This window comes from Ovis canadensis, chromosome 16, assembly GCF_042477335.2.
Source record: "Ovis canadensis isolate MfBH-ARS-UI-01 breed Bighorn chromosome 16, ARS-UI_OviCan_v2, whole genome shotgun sequence".
NCBI classification, from domain to species: Eukaryota; Metazoa; Chordata; class Mammalia; order Artiodactyla; family Bovidae; genus Ovis; species Ovis canadensis.
In genome coordinates, this window is record NC_091260.1 from 46690956 (window position 1) to 46711220 (window position 20265).

Consider the following 20265-nt stretch of genomic DNA (forward strand, 5'->3'; position numbering starts at 1 on the left):
CACCAGAGGAATTCTCTCTTACATGAGCCCAAGACCCCTTGCTGTCCAGGGCATGTGGGAGGCAGGGTGTTGACAAAATGGTCTGATTGTTTCCATAGTGACAAGGGAGTGGTGTGGCATGACTTGGAAAAAAGATGGATGCAGCCCTTTCTCCACCTCAATCCCAAGGCACAGAGAAGAAATGGAGGACTTTGGTGGGTTACATGGCTCCATAGTAAGGAGCACAGAGAAGAAGAAAGGCAGGAACTCTGAGGCCACCTGTGTCTTGAACATGAACCTATTGGGAACACCAAAAGGAAGCATAGCTGCCTCTCTCACAGAAAGTTCTGGGAGACAGCATGGGTAAGAGTAAAGCAGAATACCACCCCAAGAAAACACAGGGACCACCAATATCATAGAGTCAGATTTAGTAAGAACACGTGCAGAGGGCATGCCCCATCACTGACTGTTGTATCAAGAAGCTTCTGCCATCTTTCCAAGTCCACTTCCTTCCAACAGCAGAGAACCAGATCCAACAGATGCAGGGGACAAGGGTGTCCTAGAATGAGACATGCCTCTGCCCATCACTTCTAAGAGGGGTGGGAAATTTGCAAGAACCATTCTCATCCCTTCCCTACTCTGAGTCCTCTGACCAACAGGCCTGGCTGATACTGGAGGCAGGGAAGGAGATGAGATATAATTTGGATCTGAGATTAGACACATAACCTGGACTGAATTTTAAAAATAGTAACTGATCAGAAATCTATGTGACCTGTCTCAGACTTAATTGAGGCAAGAGAAGAATGGGGTTTGGCAGAGCATAGAGGAAAACTGTGACTATTGCTAGCTTGCTGAAGCTGTCATAACAAAGCACTGCAAACTGGGCAGCTTAGAAATACATTGTCTCACAGATTGAGGGGGCTAGACATCCAAAATCAGCCTGTCCACCGGACCATGTTCCTTCTGAAGCTTATGGGAGAGAACTCTTCCCTGCTTCCTCTGGCTTCTGGCGTTTGCCAGAAATGCTGCCCATTCCTTAGTTTGTGGGTGCATCACTCTAGTCTTTGCTTCCAGCATCTCATGGCCCTCTTCATTGCCTTCCCTCTGTGCATACCTGTCTGCCTAAATGCGCATTACCATATGCGGACAGCAATCTTAGGTCAGGACCCCTCTAATGACCTCACCTTAACTGTATTACATCTGTGAAGACCCTATTTCTAAATAAGGTTATGTTTGCAGGTACTAGGTTTTTGGACTTCAACTTGTCTTTTACTGCAGACACAATTCAATCCAGAGCACCCTGACTGGGGGAAAAAATATATATTTTTTCTATTTATACCCCATAATATAATCAAAGGTTTATACTAGCTATTATATTTATATTGTTTGATTAAAATCAGTCAAGCTTGCTTGCTTGAAAGTATTTTGTTCTTGTACTTGTAGTAATATTCCCTTTTAATGGTGATTAGTTGGTCTTTTTATCACTTTCGTTATCTTTGTTTCAAAGGATTTTTTGAGTGCATGAATCCATTAAAGTTTGCATTAGGCTAATTTGCATACCACTTACCAGTTGAATTTTTCACACTCTGACATTAATATTAATATAGCAATTTAGTACAATAAGTGTTAAAAGCTAGTGATAAAACTGTCGCCACGAAGCAGAGAGCAAAACTGAGACATATTAAATACCTGGAATTTGGACCTAGAGTCTCCAGTGCTGTCCTAGAAGATTAAATAAATTCTAGATCAAAGGTAAAAGCTTTATCCTCTTAGGCTAGAGATGAATGCAAAGCATTCATACTGGTAGCTTAAGTAACTGGAAACCAACTCAAGTCCATTTTTTATATGGATTTTAATTTTTTGTTGATTCTACAGAATAAATGGGACCCCAGTTTAAAGAACTTTATAAATAGACGTGCTATAAATCTCAAATGTCCTAGAAGCAGAGTTCTAAGACTATGATTTTTTCCAGTCCTCTCATGTGGTGACATTCAGGTTTAACCAAATATTTCCTCTTTTTGGCAATCTTCAGTAACGCTCACTAAATTTTAGACTACATCGTTACTCTTTCTACAAAGGCCTACAACTCCCACAATGAACATTCTTTAGAGTTAAAACTTAAGCTATTCTGTTTTTTCTCCTGAAGAGCACCCACAACTAAATGGAACCCATATCCCTTCCTATATTCTGAGTAACAAGGATCTAACAGATCGTGCTGGGTCTGGTCGGTGCTGGGCACCAAATATCCTGAGGCTGGATTAATTGGATTCTTGATGGTTGACTGTCTCCAAGGTCACCTTCATTCTTTAGGGATACATTGTGTATGGAATCAATGAAGCATCTAGCTGTTAGCCAAATAAATGGTCTGCAGAATTATGGTTGTAACCATTTTATTTTATGAGCGTGAGACAGGCCACTGATACACTATTTGTCTTCTTGACAAGTTCTAGCTACACAGCTTTAGCCCCACATGTCAAATATCAGTTAGTAGAGGTGTGCGTCACCAATCAAGGGACTCCAAGGGAAGGACGGTGCACTGAAAATCATGCTCAGAGATTTATATAGAAAGATGTTCATCACAACATTATTTATAATCGCAAAAAGTTGACAGAGCCTAAACGTCCAATAATAAATCATGCACCTTCCAGACGATAGAACAGTATGAAGCCACTGACAAGCATCCTTTAAAAGGATTTTAAAGGACATAATAAAGTGAAAAATCAGGCTGCAATACTATGTATGCTTACAGTTGTGTAAGTTTTGTGTGTCCACATGCCCTTAGAAAGAATGATTGAGAGAACAAATCTCTGGGATTTGGAATTATTTTTATTTTCTTATTTATATCTTTCTGCATTTCCTAGATTTTCTAGAATCAGCATATATTTTTTAATCTTTTTTCTTTTTATTCCAATCATGAAAGTAGCACAAGCTTATTGTAGATGTTTAGAAAATACAGTACAAATAATTCACACTTAATAAATTATTTTCATATTGATCTGTTCTTATGCTTACACGTTTGCTGCTATTATTCATTACATATATTACTCAGCATGAATTTTTATATATAATCAATCATGAAAATTGTTCTTGAAATGTTCTTTTCAACTTAAGTAGAAAAAACAGATAACTGATTCTGCTTGTATAGAAAACTGATAGCACATTGGCATTGGAGGTCAGACAGCTTGTCTGGTCTAAATTTGCACACATGGTAGTCTTCAGCGAGGCTAGACATGTGAGCCTCACACGGATGCACTCATTCATTCATAAGCATTGTCTGAATACCTGCCAAGTCACAAGGGTTAGACCTATAGTTGTGCAAAGATTTTGGAGGTACTTACAGTACCCTGTGGAGATTTTAAAGGTGTATTTAAATCAGCATTATATAATATAGAAAGCTATTTTAAAATTAGAAGTAAGGATAACATCAGAGAATTAAAAATACTGGACAGTCAATAAAATAAAATAAAATCTAAATTCCAAAATTTTATTACAATTGGAGACACTGAACAGCTGTTTGAACTTGAACAAATACCTAAGACTGTTTCCTCACATAAAAACAGGAAAATACCAGCCAATTCTCTATTTCTTCTGAGAATAGGCTAGAACATATAATACACACAACTACTAAATAGCCTAGAATGCAATGTGCGTTCACCTACTCAAATACTATTATTATTATCATTAACACCAGTGGATAAGAGTGGCTGGACTTCTCCCTTTATTTCCTGCTGTATGAGACCCTTCATCTATTGCCATTCTTTCCACTGAATTGTGATTTATTAAAGAGCCTGTGGGCTTACTTAGATTGTTCAGGGGAGAGAAATAGGTAGAATACTCCGACTAAGCATGCAGACTAAGCTGATGAAATGTGCTTATTCACTGTGCTCACGCAGGCATGACCACAATGAGCAACACCAGCAGTAAAGGTTTTTTAAGTTCTCTTTAGAATGAATCATGCTTCATACCATATAAATGGAGATGGCTCGATGTTTGAAGTCAAAAACCTAACAATCTATGATATCAAAAGCAATGTGGACAGAAGACCCATGATTAGAAAGTGAAGAGGAAATTAGACTGGGCAGCTGGAAATACCCTCCAAGATTATTTGCTTGATACCACCCTACCAGTACTGGGGGCAGGAGAAGGGGACGACAGAGGATGAGATGGCTGGATGGCATCACCAACTCGATGGACGTGAGTTTGAGTGAACTCCGGGAGTTGGTGATGGACAGGGAGGCCTGGTGTTCTGCAATTCATTAGGTCACAAAGAGTCGGACACGACTGAGCTGAACCTTACCAGTATGCAGTGACAGAATAGATTTTGAAAAAGGCTACATTTAACCTAAAATATGACCCTTAATGTGAGGGAAAAGCCATACCACAGTTCCAGTTCATGAGGTGAGATTCTGTTGTCCTTTATAAATCTGTATTTGTAGTAACACTAGGGTATAGAGCACACCCTAACTGAAGCATTTCCATTTTGGTTATAGCAACTGAACACTAATTGTTCCTTTAGGGCATGTCTCCCCTTCTACTGAAAGGCAATGACTCACACTGGTACATCTTTGCCATTGTCAAAAATACTGCTCACCATTGCTGGCTCTCCATTTCCCAGGGACCTGGTAGGAACACACTTAGTAGCCCCCATGGGTTAGGGTGCCAGGTAATTGATTCTGACAAATAAAATGTGACCAGAAGTATGTGTGTAGCTTCTGGACAAAACAAGGAATTGCTGGCATGAAGACCTCCCAACACTCCTTTGTTGCACATTTGAAATGGTAGCTCCTCTATCAACCTGATTCACTAGCATGAGCAGAGTCCTCTATAGGTCGTCAAACTTCTGTGGGTATATGGCATGAGCAAAATATAAACCTTTCCGAGGTGTGGGGGTGATATACTTGTTACATTGTTACTACCTGTCTGATCCTAACTGTAACAGATGACATGATGACATAGGAAGCTGATCTCTTTCACTTGCCCAGATTGCATCTAGAACACTCAGTTTCCTGTGGGCATTACTAAGTAAATAGGAATTGCTTTTGGTCTGAATGGAGCCTATAATCACTAATATGATTGGAAAAAAAATACAGAACAAATTAAAATTAGTGAAGAGAAGTGATCATGCTTAGTTCTTAAGTACATTCATAATTGCATCCCTCATTTTATAGAGAAATTGATTAGTGGAAAATTAAAATTAAAAGAAAATAAATCCTTCCATAGAGAGTTTACCAGCTAGGACTATAAAGAAACATAAATGCAAATGCAAAAATGGTGAACACACTTTTAACAATCTCTTTATTATATTTGGGAAATTTTTTAGAATCTTAGAAACATTTACTATTTAAAAAAGCATTTCAAAGTTAATTAAATCTACTTCATTTTTCTTGATTACCAAATCATTCTTATTATGTTTCATGCCAATTGCTTATCAAAACTGCTTTCTAAAGAACATCAGGAATTTGCTAATGATGCAAATGTACCAAATGGATTTTTTAATTCTAGTTTCTAATGCTTGGTTATAACACAATCTAACTAGTATACTGTAGCAGGTAGTATTTACTGCTCCTCCCCCACCAATTTATTCAGCTCCTGACCAACGGCCAGTATTTCGGAAGAGGTTAGTACCAGCCCCAACACTAGACCCAAAAAGTAAACTACAGTTGGTTTAAGTCAATCTACAGGGTTGCATTTCCCTCCCCAGGTGGTTTGGACATGTACAGGTGATGCAAATCTGATGAATGGGAGATAAGGAGCATCTTCTGGAGGGCTTCTTAGAAGGAGTTTCTCACTCCGAAAGAGTTCACAGGAAGGATGCTCTCTTCTGAATGTTGCCATGTCTGAATGTGATGCTCGAAACTGCTACAGCCATCTTGCCACCATGAGGAGGTTTACATTTGTGGTCCAGCCAACATATGGAAGAGACTCCACTAGAGACATACAAAGAACCCTTTGTGGACCCTTGTGAAATCATTGATCTACTGATTTACCCAGTTCTGGGGGATCCATGTTTCTGGTCTTCCTGTTATAATAATGTCTCTATAGCATAACCTATTTTTGAGTTGTTGCTCTGCTACATTAGCCAAAGGTATCCTGATTCAGAAATTAGTCAAGTCCTTGAGGTTTGTACCTTCATGATGTTAATACATTGTATTAACATGTTAGATTGGTAATACATTTTTCTTTTAAATGAGTATAAATTGTTTTTTAAAAATAGAGAATTCTATCTCTTGGTTGATAATACTAAACTTGCATGTGATAAAGAAATATGAACCTTCAGAAATAGAAACTCATAAGGCAACAATTTTAGCATATAACAAATTTCATCATTTTTGAGAAAACTGAAGTTGCCTCTTAAGCTTTCCAACCAGCCAATAATTAACTGTAGGCCTCGTGAGCACTCAGCGGTATGTTTAATTCTATGAGGTCAAAGGGAAATCTAAAGCTTTCTAAGCCACTACTGGGCGCCAGAATCATGGTAGTTTATTAGGCTTCACAGCCACCTAAGACATAGGTATTATTGGCCTCATTTAGAGATGAGGAGACTAAAGATCAGAGGCCAGAATTACTTGCCAAGTCTATACCTTGTAGAAAGCAGAGACAAGAGACAGACTTCAAACCTGCCCAGTCTAACTCAAGGACTCAAGGACCAATGGTACTGTAACAATGTTAAAAATTTGTTGATTTTTATAATTACACTGTGGTTATCAGACAGTCGAGCATCTGCCTGCAATGTGGGAGACCTGGGTTCGATTCCTGGGTTGGGAAGATCCCCTGGAGAAGGAAATGGCAATCCACTCCAGCACTCTTGCCTGGAAAATCCCATGGATGGAGGAGCCTGATAGGCTACAGTCCATGGGGTCACAAAGAGTCAGACACGACTGAGCGACTTCACTTACTGTAGTGATAATAATAGAGATGGCTGCCAATTTTTTACTCTCTCTTATTAAGATGTGGTTCTACAACTGTCCATCAATGGATGAATGAATGAACAAAATATATATATACATACAAGAGAATATTATTCACCTTTTGAAAAGAAGGAAATTCTGACATATGCTGGATTAACTTTGAAGACATTATGCTAAGTGAAGTAAATACTGTATGATTCTGCTTATATGAATTACCTCAAACAGTCAAATCTGTTGAGACCAGGATGAGAGCATATCAGAAAAACAAACAACAACAAGAAACAAGCTGGATTCTATTAAATTATTAACAAGAATCATTTAGGACTCTTCGACTGCACTTAAGGGCTGATGGCCACTGATCATTCCACACAGAACATTAGTGATCGCAGCCCTGACTCTTTCTTGTGACTCTAGGAGCAAATCCCTTTCCTTATCACTTCTAGCCCCTAGAGATTGTCTGCTTCCCTTGGCACCTGGTTCTCTTCCACTGTATTTGAACCTAGAAATTTCATCGCTCCTACCTCTGCTTCCGGCATCACATCTTCCTCCTCCTCTTTTCTCTTCCCACTTTCTCTTATCAGAACCTTTGTGATTACACTGATCCCACCCAGACAGTCCAGAGTCATCTCTCTTTCTCATCATCCTTAATTTAATAACATCAGCAAATTCCCTTTGTGCACATAAGGTCACACAGTCACAGGTTCTGGAGATCAGAACATAGGCACCTTTAGGGAGACCTGATTCTGTCTACCACATTTGGTGTACTCCAAACATCATTAGCCATAAGAGATTCAGAGTTCTCCATAAACTTGGAAGATTTTTTTTTAATTAAAGAGAAATCATTTCACAAAGGAGAAGACCAATATCATTCCTGCAAATAATAAGGATATCCTATCCTCTTTGTTTCTGACCCCATAACATGGGACCAGAGATGTTAGAACCTTCCAAAATACTCATGTTTGAATATAATCAGGACTGTCTCCTTATCTCGTATTTAAGTTTCTTTATGCCTTCTGCCTTATTCTCTATCTCCACAGATGAGCTCGATCGCATAGTAGAAAACATGACAGCCAAATTTTAAGGAAATGAGTGGATAAATCTTGGCTCTCTGCGACTCAAGTTAAAACCCCCAGGAAGACTCTCATTAATCTTGCTTCAGTAAGATGGTTATGTGTAGACCAATGAACTGTGATCAGAAGGCAAGGTCACACAGAGTAAAGCAGCTTGGACACTAGCCCTCTGGAAGAAAGAGAGATGGAGGGAGGGGTGCAATTCCCTTGAGATTGATCACCATACCTAATACAATAGTTCCGTGTCATAGCAAAGCTTCAAAATTTCCATTGAGTTACAAGAATGTAAGGTCTTGAATCAGAGTAGTGATAACTCCCTCAGAAAGTGGAGAGACTGTTACAGCAATAAGAAACCTACTAACAGTGGTTCCCAAACCTAGCAATCATCAAAACCATTTAGAGAGCTTTTTAAAAAGATTGATTCCCAAGTCCCACCCAGAGTTACTACATCAGAATGTCCAGAGCAGATAAAAGCACACACTCAATTAGAAACCCAGTCAGGAAAACTGTTTCAGCTCTAGGCTGAGGCGTGCAATTTATTATATAACAGGAATCATACTCCCTACGTGCTCTGAGTCCTTGGACACTGGCGCTAATCCAAACCCTATCCCTCACCCACTCTCACACCCTCTTCAAGGCTTCCACAGCTTTCCTAGGCTTGTGCCATTAAGATCATGTGGCAGTAAGATCACATGGCCAGCATTTTCTGCAAGTTTGTTCCTTCAAGCATTGTGCTCAAGTCTTCCGCCTTGGCTGGCCCTGCTGGCTGATTCTAGATTTAGGAATCTCAAAAATCCATACCCAGTGGTCAAGGGAAATATTTCGTTTCTCCTATTACCTCTAGAATGTTTATGGTTCTAAAATAGCAAGGAATGGAGGAAAAATAAGGAGAGAAAAATGGTAGAGAGTAAAATGACAGTCTGGGATGAAAGAAGAATGTGCCATGTCAAAGGGTAGGCAATTTATCCTCCAACTCAAAACCTGGAACCAAGATCACCTGTACCAAAATTGACTCAAGTTGTGCTACTCAAAATGCTTCTCTGTGAATTATCTGTTATGGTCTCCAGAAAGATAATGGGCTAGCACCAAAATACAAATCAACAAACTGCTTCCTTCATCCATAAAGTCTTGCTACCAAAAAAAAGGTAGGGTAAAGTAAGCAGTGTAATTAGTACTAAAGTTTACATGCATTCTGTCACAGGCTCCTTGCCCCATGAAAACCAGCAAGACTCAGTTCTCAGGAGACACTTCAAGCATACTTAACCTAGGGTACTTGTTTAAGTAACAACAACAACAACAATAATATACTGAAATTTACTATATGCTTTAGTGTCATGTATAAAGAGATATTATCAATTTTATTAGTAGTCTACTAAAATTGATAGTGATATACATGAGCAAAGGAGCTAAGCTAAAATTCTTCTTAGTAAACTTCAAACTACATAGCAGAGAGCTATTGATACAGCAAGTGATACACTTACTTGAATAGAAGTAAAAGCATAAGAGAAATAAAGAAAATGGATTAGAAGGAGATTAGAAATATAGAAGTATACGTCATCTGCCAGCAACACAAAAAACCATGTAAGTAAATAATTTCCCTAAGAGAATTAAGCCCGATTTTCTTTTTTGAATTATTCATCCACTAATTCATTTTAGCATTTATTCATTCAATTGAGAGTTTACTAAAAGCGTTATTAGGGACAAGCATGCTTCTTATTCTCATGGAACATAAATTATTATGGAAGAAACAAACAATAAATTATTAACTACTAGTAAGTAAGTTACAGTATTATAAACTGCAATGAGAACCAAAGAGGTGGAAGAAGCCATACAGCATGTGAAGTCTGAGGGAGAGGAGAGAAGACTTGGAGAACAGCCCAAGCAAAGACCCTGAGCTGAGAAAGTGTCGGGACCTTTCCAAGAAGTGAGACTAATTTGACTTCTGCTTTCAAGCAGGTTGGAGGCCAATATGCTGTTAAAACAAAAAGAAAAGCCAGACATATTTTTAGAGTGTATCTATTAAGGCGTAAAAGGCTAGAGAAGCAACAAAGACTAAAAGGGCTAACATTTCAGAAAAGGGACTTTCAAGAGGTGAGCTGGTGATTTGCCTCTGCCCCTGGGGACACATGCTGATCCTCAGCATCAACTAGAGACCAAGAATCGGGGCAAAGACAGGCAGCGGGCCAATGCTGGGGCACAGGGAAACCAGTGGGATCGTTTGGTTGTACAGAATGGAGTGATAAATGGAGAAGTAAATGGCTTGAGGCATTTGGCCACTTTCTCTTTCAAAATACTGACATTCCAGAGATGTAGGACAGGAGGCTAAAACATTAAGCTGAGTCTTAGAAAAGCAGATTTCTTGCAGTCTCCCAGCACTTGGGAGCACAAGATCTGGGGAGAAAAGGCCAAGCAGGAGTCAGGAACCCTTGAGGAAGTAATGCGATGATCCTGGCAACTTCTTAACACGTTTTATATGGGAGCATGTACCAATATGGAGCTTCCCTGATAGCTCAGCTGGTAAAGAATCTACCTACAATGCAGGAGACCTGAGTTCGATCCCTGGTTGCAAAGATCCCCTAGAGAAGGGATAGGCAACCCACTCCAGCTTTGGGCTTCCTTGGTGGTTCAGACAGTAAAGAATCCACCTGCAATGTGGGACACCTGGGTTCAATCCCTGGGTTGGGAAGATCCCCTGGAGGAGGGCATGGCAGCCCACTCCAATATTCGTGCTTGGAGAATCCCCATAGACAGAGAAACCTGGCGGGCTGCAGTCCATGGAGTCACAAATAGTGAGACACAACTGAGAGATTAAGCATAGCACAGCACATGTACCTATATAGGAACATCAGCACTTCTAAAGGCTGAAAATCCAGGCTGGTTCCTGGAAAAGAGTCACAGATGAGGTAAGGGAAAGCCAGCAGGACTTTGGCAGTCCTATAGACTAGGAGTGACAAAAATGGAGATTTATGGGCTTTCAGCACTGAGTAAGTCTCTCCCTCAAGGCATCTGCCGACTGAAACTTCATAGGGTGGCAGGCTAAAGAGCTAAGTCAAAAACCTCTCATGTGTGTGTGCTCAGTGCTGTCTGACTCTTTTGCAACCCCATGGACTGTAGCCCACCAGGCTTCTCTTCCCATGGGATTTTCCAGGCAAGAATACTGGAGTGGTTTGCCATTTCCTACTCTGGGAGATCTTCCTGACCCAGGGATCAAACTTGTATCTCCTGCCTTGGCAGGTGGATTCTTTGCCACTGAGCCACCTGGGAAGACCATGCAAGCCACTAAAAAGGCCTGAAATTAGATTGAGGTGATGGCTGCACAACTCTGTCAAAACACTAAATTCCATTGTACATTTAACATGGGTGAATATTATAGCTTAAAAAAGCTGTTAAATAAAAACCTGTCAAAATCAGAGTGGAAGTTTCATACCATCAGCTCAGTTCAGTTCAATCAATCGCTCAATCGTGTCCAACTCTTTGCAACCCCATGAACTGCAGCACGCCAGTCCTCCCTGTCCATCACCAACTCCCAGAGTTTACCCAAACTCATGTGCATTGAGTCAGTGATGCCATCCAGCCATTTCATCCTCTGTCATCCCCTTCTCCTCCTGCCCCCAATCCCTCCCAGCATCAAGGTCTTTTCCAATGAGTCAACTCTTCGCATGAGATGGCCAAAGTATTGGAGTTTCAGCTTCAGCATCAGTCCTCCCAATAAACACCCAGCACTGATCTCCTTTAGATTGGACTGGTTGGATCTCCTTGAAGTCCAAGGGACTCATAAGAGTCTCCTCCCAGCACCACAGTTCATACTATCTCTCCACTAAGGAGATGCAAGTCCACAAGACTCACTGAAAAAGTCCCAAAGGACCAAGCCCTAAGAACGAGGGTCACCTGGGGGTAAACCACAATCCAACCTCAATCAAGCTCAGCAATGAGTGGATTAAAGCCATCAGTTCTGCCCTCTATCTCCTTAACAAAGAAAAGAGAGAAAGTTCCCTGGTGAGTAATAACATCAACTGGAACCTCTAAGTTTTTTTAAATATATAGACTGTCTGATACTTAACTAAAAATTACTAGACAGGATCATATAAGGGTTATACAACCAATAACCAAGAGGAAAAATAGACAATAAATACAGACTCTCATGTGACCCAGATATTGACTTTAGGACATGGGGTGCTTAAGTAAGTATGATTATTATGTTCAAGAAAATCTTTTTAAAATAGACAAATAAGGCCAATATAGCTTTACCATAGAAGAGAATGAAATATAAGATTGAAGATATAAGCAGGGGCTGCTCATGCAGACCCTTTTAGGCTATGGTGGAAAGTCTTAATTTTTTTTTTTAAGATGCAAATACTCCCCAAATTTATTTATTTATTTATATTTTTAAATATAAATTTATTTATTTTAATTGGAGGCTAATTACTTTACAGTATTGTATTGGTTTTGCCATACATCAACATGAATCTGTCACTGGTGTACATGTGTTCCCCATCTTGAACCCCCCTCCCACTTCCCTCCCCATACCATCCCTCTGGGTCATCCCAGTGCACCAGCCCCGAAAGTCTTAATTCTATTCTGAGTTATAGTTTTAAGTAAGAGAGTGAAATAACTCAATTTGCATTTAAAAAATAAGAATCAAGGAAATCATCTAAGAACCCATAACTCTAACCCAGCTGAGAGATGATGGTAACTTGGACTGGAATTGTATAAGATATGAAGAGAAGGAAATAGATTCAAGATATATTTTGGAGGTAGATGCTACAGGACTTGCTGGTGGTTTGAATGTAATTGGTCAGGGAAAGAAAGATAGTAAAGATTTCTTAGGTTTCTGACTTGAGGGAAATCTCTCAAGCAAGATGGGGTAGAATGATAGTAGAATAGTTTAGGGAGCTGAGGGAAACTGGGAGGCTTTCCTAAGACTACTAACTCAGTAGCAAAAGAAGGACTAGAATCCAAGTATCCTGATTCTTACTCCAGTACTTTCTACCACACTAAGCTAACTTTTCTCTAGGAATTATTTTCAGTAGTATGATGTCTGCCTGTTTTACACAGACTGAGCAAAAACATTTTGTATTTAGAAATCCAGTTTCCAGGTAGTCAAATATCAGTTTTGAGCCTTTAAACATGGGTGACAAATCCCAGTGCTTTCAGAGGCAGGGCATAAGATGGGTAAAGATCAGGCTTTTTGCTAATAGAGAATGGGGTGGGGGGATCTTTTGATGAACCTGCAGCATATACACCATCTGCTGCTGCTGCTGGTGCTGCTAAGTTGCTTCAGTCGTGTCCAACTCTATGCGACACCACAGACGGCAGCCCACCAGGCTCCCCAGTCCCTGGGATTCTCCAGGCAAGAACACTGGAGTGGGTTGCCATTTCCTTCTCCAATACACCGTCTACAGCCATTCAAATACAATTTTTAAAATATTTTAATTACTCTCCTGCCAATTAAAACATATTTATAGGCAGTTTACTAACTCCTGCTAATTAGATGCAAATGTGTTTGGAAACACCTTTGGTTTTGAATATGAGCAAAAAGATAGAAGAGCTCAGTTCAAGAACTCTGCTCTCATTTAGCCACTTATTGGAAATGGCAACATGCTCCTAGTTGCATGAATGTTTATATGTAAAACAGAAGTCTAAAGTTTATTCCATAAACAAATAACTAAAAGAATAAACCAATCATGTATTGTGATAAATAAATTGTGATAAATAAACCAACCATAATGTATTGTGATCCAGCAATTATGATTCTTCTAATCTTTTACAACAAAAATTCAAATAAATTAACTGGATTATCTTGCTTGTTCCTTTGAGATATGATGCCAGGAAACTTCAACCTCATCACCTAGGAACAGAAAACAGAAAGAGGGAGAAAAGCATGTTTATAAAATAGAAGCTGCCAGTGACGTACTAGCATATGGAAGTTCAATAAAAAAAGTAGTGGTATGGGGAGGGAGGTGGGAGGGTTCAGGATTGAGAACCCATGTACACCCATGGTGGATTCATGTTGATGTATGGCAAAACCAATACAATATTGTAAAGTAAAATAAAGTAAAATATAAAATAAATAAATAAAAATTTTTAAATTTAAAAAAAAAACACAAATATACATGAAGATAACCAAAAGGAATTCATGTGCACAAAGAGAGCAAGTTCAAGAATAGAAACATCTAGATAAACCTAGTGACTTAATAAAAATTAAAATGTGTAGCATCTCTGAAACTATAAAATCTTGTTTCTGTGAATCAATAAAATTAATCTATAATTTAGTTTAAAAAAAGCAGTGGGGAAAAATTGTAACATAGAAAACCCTAGTTTATGTCTATTTCATGAAATTTCTTAAAATTTTAAGAAAATGTTTAATTTTTATATGTTTCAATTTGGAAGGCATTCAGCTGAAATGTTTCTTGCCAGTTTTGTAATTTCTAAAGTCATTAATATAGAAACACATTTGGCAGAATATCAGTGTAGTGTGTTTTTTGACAAAATGCCTGAATGTCTTTTACATGCTTATTTTTTGAAAATGTATTCAATGAAAGGACAAAAATTCAATTCATTATATAATACACAAAGCACAATAATTCAATACCAATGAAATATCTTGAAGACGTAAGACCCGCAGGATTGTCATTATCAAGTTTATATTTTAGAATTTTTATTTCACTTTGCATCTATTTTTTCATAACATGTTATCTTTTAGGGGAGAGAGGATCTCTCAAGATATCTGTTGTGACTTGATTAATTTATTTCCTTCCACTACTTAATAAAATTGGGCTATTTGATCTATTTCTTCTGCTATTTTGCTATAAACGAAATAGTTTATATTTTAAATAGCTTTAATGAATGGAAGGAAAGTGAAGTCACTCAGTCGTGTCCGACTCTTTGTGACCCCATGGACTGTAGCCCTACCAGGCTCCTCTGTCCGTGGATTTTCCAGGCAAGAATACTGGAGTGGGTTGCCACTTCCTTCTCCAAAATAGCTTTAATATAACTATATAAACATAGCTATTTCCCTTCATTGGCTTCCAAAAATGTATGAATGCACATCAAAAGTAGTGTTATGCATGTAGAAAATCAAATGCTGTCTTTAAAACAGTTTGTATTTTAAAGAAAGTAGGCTTTTAGGTGCTGACAATCTTAATGTGAGCCTACACTGCAATAATTGCTAGCCTTATTTCTATTACTGCCATTGATAATAACAACAATACTTTATTCTAGTCAATTTGATGAATAATTGTAAGATTATTCATCAAATAAACAACTTTAATGTAAACATATAACAATGATAAAATATCTGCATATGTTTTAAAACATACATATGTATTTGTTCTTAAAACAGTATTAACCAGATATTCATGAACCAGAAAGAGAATTACATTGGATTAGGACACCAGACCTATCGAATATCAGAGTGATACCAGGCCAAACATCTACATCAATTTCTAGGTAGCTCGTTAGAAACTATATTGTCAAAAAAAGAAAAAGAAACCATATTGTCACATTGGTTTTTGTTTGTTTGTTTATTTAGTTGCTAAGTCATGTGTGACTCTTTTGTGACCCCCGTGGACTGTGGCAGGCCAGGCTCCTCTGTCCATGGGATTTTCCAGGCAAGAATATGGCAGTGGGTTGCCATTTCCTTCTCCAAGGGATCTTCGCAATCCGTATCTCCTGCATTGAAAGGCGAGTTCTTTTCCACTGAGCCAACAAGGAGGCTCACATAATGTCGCATACGTTTTAGACAACCAGGGTCAGTTTTGTGACATAAATTCAGAGATGGGGCTTCTTGTCTGAACGAAGTCTTTCTTTTTTTTAAGCCCATTCTATATGGAGAAAGTAGTAGCATTTGAGACCACAAACTTGGATCAAGCTATCCTGTTGCCTTACAAAATGTGTTTTTTATATTCTCCCAGCATAATAGACCCTTGTTAAAATACCAAAATGAAGTCTGGTTCCATAATGAGAAACCAACATATTGGACAAAGCCAACTTAAAAATATTAACACAGAGGTATGCATGTGGCAAGGGAAAAAGAAAACACATACAAGGGCACACACACATACATCCTACACAAAATAAACTTGCAAATAAAAACTTTGAAAGCACTTAAGAATAATAATGACACCACCCTTATGGCAGAAAGTGAAGAGGAACTAAAAAGCCTCTTGATGAAAGTGAAAGAGGAGAGTGAAAAAGTTGCCTTAAAGCTCAACATTCAGAAAACGAAGATCATGGCATCTGGTCCCATCACTTCATGGGAAATAGATAGGGAAACAGTGAAAACAGTGGCAGACTTTATTTTGGGGGGCTCCAAAATCACTGAAGATGGTGATTTCAGCCATGAAATTAAAAGATGCTTACTCCTTGGAAGAAAAGTTATGACCAACCTAGATAGCATATTCAAAAGCAGAGATATTACTTTGCCAACTAAGGTCCATCTAGTCAAGGCTATGGTTTTTCAGTGGTCATATAAGGTTGTGAGAGTTGGACTGTGAAGAAAGCTGAGCACTGAAGAATTGATGCTTTTGAACTGTGGTGTTGGAGAAGACTCTTGAGAGTCCCTTGGACTGCAAGGAGATCCAACCAGTCCATTCTGAAGGAGATCAGCCCTGGGATTTCTTTGGAAGGAATGATGCTAAAGCTGAAACTCCAGTGCTTTGGCCACCTCATGAGAAGAGTTGACTTATCGGAAAAGACTTTGATGCTGGGAGGGATTGGGGGCAGGAGGAGAAGGGGATGACCGAGGATGAGATGGCTGGATGGCATCACTGACTCGATGGACGTGAATCTGAGTGAACTCCGGGAGTTGGTGATGGACAGGGAGGCCTGGCGTGCTGCGATTCATCGGATAGCAAAGAGTCGGACACGACTGAGCGACTGAACTGAACTGAAGAATAATAAACATAATTAAGCTCAAAAAACAGAAAAATTATTCTAAAATAATGGCATATATTAACACAGTCTTCCAAGGACTTTAAAATCTCCATAAAGAGGAGTGGAGTGATGAGGAGAATAATATTAATACTAAAGTCAACAACAAAATAATAGCAGTTAAAATGAATTGAGTACTTCTGCCACTGTTCTCAAGTGGACTGATTCATTTACTACAACAAATCAATGAGTAAAATAAAGGAGAAAATTTCAAAGTTTTACCTGACCCCCATTCAACAAAATCAATGCTTAACTTCTCAACCTCTTAACTTTGGAATCAACAAACACCTCAAGAGAAAACAAATGGTACCAAATGCTGTACATTTATCTGTGAGCTTCTACTTTCTCCCCTGAATCTTGCTCTCATCTCTATAATGCAAAATCAATCATTATGAAACAAAACCAGGAAGATAGGAATCAAGAGTAACTAGAGCAAGAGGAAAACAAATCACAAAAATGAAAAATGCAATCACTGTAATGGGAAAAGACAAATAAGGATCTAACTGATGAGATAACTGGTGAATTGGAGGGTTATTCGTTTGTGTTCAGTCATGTCTGGCTCCTTGAGACCCCATGGACTACAGCCCTCCAGGTTCCTCTGTCTATGGAATTTTCCAGGCAAGAATACTGGAGTGGGTTGCCATTTCCTCCTCCAAGGGATCTTTCTGATCCAGGGATCAAACCCACATCTCTTGCACCTCCTGCTTTAGCAGGTGGATTTTTCACCATTTCACCACCTGAGAAGTCCAAATTGGAGGATAGTGGTTAGGAATTTACCTGGAACCAGGGCAGCAATGGAGACACAGACATAATAAAGAACAGACTTATGAACTTGGGGTGAGGGGGTGGGGAGGGGGAAGGAGAGGGTGGGATGTATGGAGAGACTGAGATGGAAACTTACATTATCATACATAAAATAGATAGTCAATGGGAATTTGCTGTATGTCTCAGGGAACTCAAACTGGGGCTCTGTAAGACTAGAGTGGTGGGATGGGCAGGGAGCCAGGAAGGAGGTTCAAGGAGGAGGGGACATATGCATATCTATGGCTGATTTATGTTGATGGTTGATGTTTGGTAGAAAGAAACACACTTTTGTAAAGCAATTATCCTTCAATTTAAAAATAAATAAATTTAAAATTAAAAAAGAATTTACCTGGAAGAAAATGTAGCACATAAGCAAAAATAAAAATGTAGAAGATAGGAGAGAATAGATAAGAAGTTCTAGCATATACCTGACCATTGTTCCACAATTTAAGACCAGAGATTTTTAAATTAAAAGACTAATGATTTTCCCAAATTAAACGAAGTCAGAAATTATCAGAAAGAAAATGCTTGGTGCACAACAGAACAAATCATATCAAGCCTACATCGATGAGTTTGATTACATTAAGAGTGACATTTCCATAGCACTTCACTGGGTGTCTAACATAGGGGTTCTGCTTCTAACAATGGCAATGAGGACAGCTGGGAAATCTAGATAACTTGTTAACAATTTATGTGAAAGCATCAGAAAGCTACCATGAAAATGAGGATCTGTGGTAGCAAGATCTAGGCATAGGGGACAGGCACAGAAACTGGCTCTTTCATTGAGATAATTGCCAACTGTGAAAATGGCAGCTGAGGGCTGAGAAACTGAGCAGTAGTATAGAGCAATCTGTGGTGTTACTGCAGCTGAGTTCAAGGGTCACACAAAAAGACAGGCACTACCACATATGCCAGGCTTTTGACTGAGCCTATGAAGAACTGCATATTGTCACCCTGCTTATTTAACTTCTATGCAGAGTACATCATGAGAAATGCTGGACTGGAAGAAACACAAGCTGGAATCAAGATTGCTGGGAGAAATATCAATAACCTCAGATATGCAGATAACACCACCCTTATGGCAGAAAATGAAGAGGAATTAAAAAGCCTCTTGATGAAAGTGAAAGTGGAGAGTGAAAAAGTTGGCTTAAAGCTCAACATTCAGAAAACTAAGATCATGGCATCCGGTCCCATCACTTCATGGGAAATAGATGGGGAAACAGTGGAAACAGTGTCAGACTTTATTTTGGGGGGCTCCAAAATCACTGCAGATGGTGATTGCAGCCATGAAATTAAAAGACGCTTACTCCTTGGAAGAAAAGTTATGACCAACCTAGATAGCATATTCAAAAGCAGAGACATTACTTTGCCGACTAAGGTCTGTCTAGTCAAGGCTATGGTTTTTCAGTGGTCATGTATGGGTGTGAGAGTTGGACTGTGAAGAAGGCTGAGCGCTGAAGAATTGATGCTTTTGAACTGTGGTGTTGGAGAAGACTCTTGAGAGTCCCTTGGACTGCAAGGAGATCCAACCAGTCCATTCTGAAGGAGATCAGCCCTGAGATTTCTTTGGAAGGAATGATGCTAAAGCTGAAACTCTAGTACTTTGACCACCTCATGCGAAGAGTTGACTCACTGGAAAAGACTGATGCTGAGAGGGATTGGGGGCAGGAGGAGAAGGGGACGACCGAGAATGAGATGGCTGGATGGCATCACTGACTCGATGGACGTGAGTCTGAGTGATCTCCAGGAGTTGGTGATGAACAGGGAGGCCTGGCATGCTGCGATTCATGGGGTCGCAAAGAGTCAGACACCACTGAGCGACTGAACTGAACTGAACTGAATAAAGAGCTGCACTCTAAGAATAATGCTGTATTAGACCACATGTAGGTTAAACTGCTGAAAACTAAAGACAGAAAAAAATCTTTAATGTCATTATAAAACGAAAAAAAAAAAACTCCAAAAGAATAGAAATTAACCTTTCAGCTTACTTCTAAACAGAAATAATGGAAGCCAAAGATAATAGAATTGTAAAGGGATGGAAAGAAAATATCTATTAATATACAATAAAATACCTTTTGAAAATGAAAATGATGTAAATATATTTTCTAAGAAACACAAAGACTTTATCACTGGCAGACCTACACCAAAACAAATGACAAAAGCTGTTCTTTAGATAGAAGGAAAATGAGGGGAAAAGGATAAGTGGGTAAGTGAATAGAGAGTGTACATAATCAGGATGTGTGAAGATTGAACAAAAATGAAAAAAAAAATGAAAAAACATTACATAATTGGAGAAAAGAATAAATAAGGTTTAAATGTTCTAAGATCCTTGCATTGTCTAGAAAGTGATGTGTGCGTGCTTAGTCACTCAGTCGTGTCCAACTCTTTGGGACCCCAAGGGCTGTAGTCTACCAGGCTTCTCTCTCCATGGGGACTCTCCAGGAAAGAATACTGGAGTGGGTTTCCATTCCCTCCGCCAGGGGATTTTCCCAACCCAGGGATCGAACCTAGGTCTCCCTCATTGCAAGAGGATTCTTTACCAGCTGAGCCACCAGGGAAGCCCAAAAACACTG